This window comes from Chelonia mydas, chromosome 4, assembly GCF_015237465.2.
Source record: "Chelonia mydas isolate rCheMyd1 chromosome 4, rCheMyd1.pri.v2, whole genome shotgun sequence".
Taxonomy (NCBI): Eukaryota; Metazoa; Chordata; order Testudines; family Cheloniidae; genus Chelonia; species Chelonia mydas.
Window position 1 is genome coordinate 83,805,645 of NC_057852.1, and position 5,499 is coordinate 83,811,143.

General features: G+C 49.0%; 1 long non-coding RNA gene across 1 annotated transcript; it reads right to left on the bottom strand.

Moving 5' to 3' along the window:
- Positions 1-4,423: 4,423 nt before the first annotated feature.
- On the bottom strand, positions 4,424-5,249 carry LOC122465560. Its single transcript, XR_006290490.1, has 2 exons — positions 5,213-5,249; positions 4,424-4,545 (listed from the first exon to the last, which is right to left on the bottom strand). It is a non-coding gene; the product is annotated as an uncharacterized LOC122465560 (long non-coding RNA).
- Positions 5,250-5,499: the final 250 nt, after the last annotated feature.

The following is a 5,499-nucleotide window of genomic DNA, read 5'->3' on the forward strand; positions in this document are numbered from 1 at the left end:
TGCATTTAAAAACTCTAAATTCAAGTACAGTATGAAAGATTTTAAGGGATTGCTAAATTGCAGAGTATTTCCAATTTACCAGCTAAACTGAGCATATCATCTGACCCCCCACCCAGGCTCCTAATAAATATGTTTTAAACAAACCAGATTTTCTATGCCTGCCTTCCTCCTCCCAGCTTTGAGCCAACATTAATACAGATGTTTGAAATAAAAACAGTTTTCCTCCTGCCTTGCCACCCCTCTCCATCCAGAGTCTCACTTTTTTTGTCCCTTTTCAGCCTCAGTTCAAAGAAACGCTTCACAGGGGGAAACAAATCCCACCTCTTCCAGAGCTTTTTCCAAAGTGCCTGCTTCTCCTTCACACCAATTTTAACTGACTGCTTCAGAGCAGGACCAGACCAGACTGCTTAGTGCAGATGTCAGCAGCCTCTCTGCTACACCTGGCTAAAATGATCAGATAAATTCTCTGTGAGAGAGAGAAAAGCAAACTGAATGTGAGCTTAACCGGCAAACAAATAGGTATGTCCACATGTTTTCTGTGACCCTAGAGGCTTGTTTGCCAGAGTTTGAATCTCTGGCAAATAATTCACGGAACCCTGCGGAGAACATATGTGTGTTTTCAGAATAACTAGCACCACTTACTCTAGAGCAAAATACAAAATGTTTAATACTGGATAGTTTAGCGCTTCTCATACTTGGAGAAATTAGCCTATTCTTAAAGTGTAATTTGCATGTTTTTCCCCACGCATCAGACTGCTGTTTTAAAAACTGTGGGCCAAATCAGACAAGACTAGTGAGCATCAATGTATCCAACTGAGCTTAAACTGGTGTAATTTACACCTTCTCTGAGATCACTCACTGTATAAATTACATCAATTTAGGCTGCCACAAATTCATACTCACTTGCCAGTGTGTAACTTGTGTAAACAGGGTCTGCATGAGCTCTCCCCTAACAGCTAGTGATGAACTGGGGGAAAAGACTTCAGGAGCAGACAGTGTTTGCATAGACAGGCCTACTCCACCTATTGCACAGCAGATGGAACTGCTTTGCCAAAATGATCAATTTTGGGCTGGTTTTGGGTTACAGATCACTCTCTAGTATTTGAATGCAGGGGTAGTGAAATGTTGTTATCCTTATTGTACAAATAAAGGGCGGCAGAACTGTGCTTGGCATGCACTGATTGAGGGGGTCACCCTAAACTGAACTTCAGTTGCAGGGCTTAGTGATGCCAAATGCAGTGTGTGTGGGGGCGGGGGGGGAATAGTTGGGGTTTTTTACCTTGTAGTGTGGGGGCTCTGCGTAAGGAGTCCTAGACACCATTTCACCTGCTCTTCTCCAGTATTTTCAGGACAGCTGATTAGACTCAGCTGAAGAGTTCTTGTTTCTGGTTGGTGATTTCTGGATCTGACATCCCAGCTGAGCAGGTCTAGGTGTTAAGCCTTAGACCTTGTGCAGGGATAGTATAGCAGTGAAAGACAACACAGACACTGTACCCAGCAGCACGCACTGAGAGCTAGGTTAAGTGGTGGAACCTCAGACAGTGACATTGCAGAGAGCAGTGGCAGAGAGCCAGCAGTAGCACCTCTGAGCCAGTTGCAAAGGCAGCAGCAGAGGCATTGCTCAGTAACCCCCCGGGGAGGGAAGTGGACCCCTGTGAACACACCTCTGAACTCTGGGTCCTTGCTAATCAAGAACAGCCAACTGTGATTGGGGTGTGGCAGAGGGAGAGGGGAGTGGTGTGTTAAGGGACCTTCATTTGTTGGACTTTCACACCTCAAGGTGAGAAACTGAGGCAGAGGACACTACCCAATTCACCGTGGGTGGGCATTTACCTATGGTCACATGCTTTTGAATGGTGATTGTGGTGTTTTCCCAAACTAATGTTGGGTTCCCTTTTAAGTGTCATATTTTATTATACACAGACTCCGTGCTTGTGGGCGGGGAAGTATTGCTTCTTAGAGGTGGTGGTTAGTTTTCCCAGATTACTGGGTGGGTGGGGGCTTGAGCTAGTTCTATTTTAGGTTGTCAAGACAAAGCCCAGGACATTGAACCCTGCTCTTGTTGCTCCTGACTTCATGTGGCAGAAGGGTTACACTTACAATCCTTAACTCTGAATTTGGTTCACTGTATCTAAGGGCATGGCTATGCTTGCAGATGTAGAATGCTTTGAGTTAAATCTGCCTTCGGAGAGCGCAGTAGGAAAGTGCTGCAGTCTGTCCACACTGACAGCTGCAAGCGCACTGGCGTGGCCACATTTGCGACACTTGCAGCGGCATTGGGAGTGGTACATTATGGGCAGCTAATCCACAGAGCACCTCTTCCCATTCTGGCGCTGTGGCTTGTGGGAAGGGGGCAGGGGGTGCAGGACATTCTGGGTCTTGTCCCAACGCCCCGTGATGCATCAGTTTGCATCCCAGCAATCCCTGTGCTTCCGTCCACATTTGGCACCGTCTTTCAACATTTTTTGTACTGCACATTCTGTCTTCCCTTTTCGTCTGCGGGGAGGGAGCCCGAACTGCTGAGGAGTATGCTGACGAGACTCGCCAGCATGTCACATTTGGCAGTCAAGTTATTCCTTATGATCCAAAGTGACAGTGAGGGCTCCGACGATATCGAGTCGAGTAATGCATATGACCCGAGATTGCTTGTGGTATTCACAGACATGCTCACCACCGTGGAACGCCGCTTTTGGGCGCAGGAAACAAGCACTGAGTGGTGGAATCACATCGTCATGCAAGTCTGGGATGACGAGCAGTGGCTGCAGAACTTTCAGATGAGAAAAGCCACTTTCATGGGACTGTGTGAGGAGCTCGCCCGCACCCTGCGGCGCAAGGACACGAGATTGAGAGCTGCCCTGATGGTGGAGAAGTGGGTGGCTATTGCAATCTGGAAGCTGGCAACTCCAGACAGCTACCAATCAGTTGCTAACCAGTTTGGAGTGGGAAAGTTGACCATTGGAATCGTGTTGATGCAAGTTTGCAGAGCCATTAATCACATCCTGCTCAGAAGAATCGTGACTCTGGGTAACGTGCCTGACATTGTGGATGGCTTTGCACAAATGGGTTTTCCTAACTGCAGAGGGGCGATAGATGGCACAGCTATTCCAATTCTGGCACCAGCCCACCTAGCCTCCAAATACATTAATCAGAAAGGGTATTTCTCTATGGTTCTCCAGGTGCTTGTGGATCAGCGTGGGTGTTTCATTGACATTAACGCAGGCTGGCCCGGAAAGGTGCATGACACATGCATCTTTCAGAACACTGGCCTGTTCAGGAAACTGCAAGCTGGGACTTTTTCCCCAGACCAGAAGATCGCCGTAGGGGAAGTCGAAATGCCCATTGTGATGCTTGAAGACCCTGCTTACCCTTTAATATCATGGCTCATGAAACCCTACACAGGGAGCCTTGACAGCAGCAAGGAGCGGTTCAACAACAGGCTGAGCCAGTGCAGAATGCTTGTGGAGTGTGCTTTTGGCTGTTTAAAGGGCCGCTGGCACTCTCTGTATGGGAAGCTGGACCTGGCCAATGATACCATCTCCGCGGTTCTATCCGTGTGCTGTACCCTCCATAACATTTGTGAAGGGAAGGGTGAACGATTCACGCAGGCATGGAATTCAGAGGTTCAACACCTGGAGGCTGAATTTGAACAGCCAGAGAGCAGGGCTATTAGAGGGGCCCAGCACGGGGCTGCAAGGATTAGGGATGCCTTGAGGGAGCAATTTGAGACTGAAAGCCACCAGTAATGTCTGGTGCCCTGCACGGGAGTGAAGTACAGTGGTTCCAATGTTATTAGGAATCTGTTTGCTATGCTGACTTGCAGTGCCTGTTTCTTTCCTGGGCTAAGGTATCTTTTACTTTATGCAATAATAAAGAATGTTTTCAAAGCCAAAAAATCCATTTATTGAAAAGAAAATTCATTTACTGAAAAGAAACACAACTGCTTGGGAAAGAGAAAGGGCAAGGGGGTGGGGTGGGGAATGGTACCATCGCAGATTTGCATATGTCCTGTTATCATATTCAGCCTTCCTGTCTGGAGTGCTGTGCAATGAGTGCTGCACTTCAGGATGGTGATGGGGGTTGAGTGCAGTGGGTAAGGGTTGTAGTTTTCAGGGCTGGGTGGTGAAGCTACAGGTGTTGGAGGCAGCTGGTGGTGGTAAGAACCCAGATGTTGGGGAAAGTGGGTTGGAGGAGACATGGGGGCACAAGGGAAAGAGTTTTGGGACAAAGGCTGCAGGGTGGAGAGGGCACGGTAGTGCTCCACCTGCATGGCTACAAGCACCTGGATTGAGTCCACTTGGTGCTCCATTATACTTCTCAGCCAATCCGTGCTTTGCTGCCGGAGCACCGCACTTTTGTGCCAGCGCTCCTCATTCTGCTGGTGGATCCTTTCACTATCCCACCACTCCTGCACTTTTTGATTTTCATTACTTGAATGCTGCATTACTTCATGCAACATGTCTTCCTTGCTTCTATGTGGCCTGTTTCTCATTTTTTGGAGTCTTTTGGCTGGTGATAACATGGATGGCTGAGATCTCAAGGTTGCATCTGTAAAGTCAAAATGAAACACTTAACAGAGGCAGCTTTGTTCACACCAGAGAGAGCAATGATTCCCCCATTCTTAAGGGCAAGCACAGTCTACACAATAGCATAATTTTCCTGTCCCAAAGTGAGCGCACCTAACCCATGGGATCCCCAAAATGGTGAATAAGCACAGGGGTGAGAGGGACTGATTGATTGTTTCACGGCTGTACGGTCCTCTGGGTTTCTGTGTCTTTGGGAAGCGAACAGCGGCAGGGGGCCCCTATACTGAACACTGTCCCCACATTTTCCACAGTTCGTCCTTGAAGATCTCTCGCTTCTGATGGTGACCTGGGAAGCAAGGGAGGGTCTTCTACTGCAATGTGGCTTCCGCCCTGGCCCATATGCACCTTGCCTGTGTGCAGCAATGGTCCCCCTGCCCCTCACGGAATAGTGACTCGGACAAGTTAGCCTTACTGGGACAAGGACCACAGTGGCTCTCCTGAGAAACCTGAGCAAGTGCATTGCCCAAGTTCTGGATGAGACCTTTGAAGAGATCACTGAGGCCAATTACCGCAATGTGAGAGAGCACATCAACCCCTTATTCCACATCTAGGCATGCATGCAGCCCTAACCCTCCTCGCCCCAAGAGCCCGCTCCAAATAACTTCCTTCCCAAAATAAAAGCCACTTACCGGGAACCTCCTCTGGTGTTTGTCCTTCCCCAAGCACCAGGTGCAGCTTCTGGCTACCTTCCTCCTGGGTTGAGAACAGCTCCTGGCTGCATGCATCTAGGGATTCTGGGGTGTCTTCCTCTGCCTCAGCGCCCTCGCTCCCGCTTTGCTTCTCCTCCTCCTCCTCCTCCTGCCTTGTTGCACTGGGCTCTGAAGTGTCCATGGTGGTCCTCGGGATGGAGGTGGGGTCACCCCCAAGTATTGCGTCCAGCTCTTTGTAGAAACGGCAGGTTGCAGGGGCAGCGCCA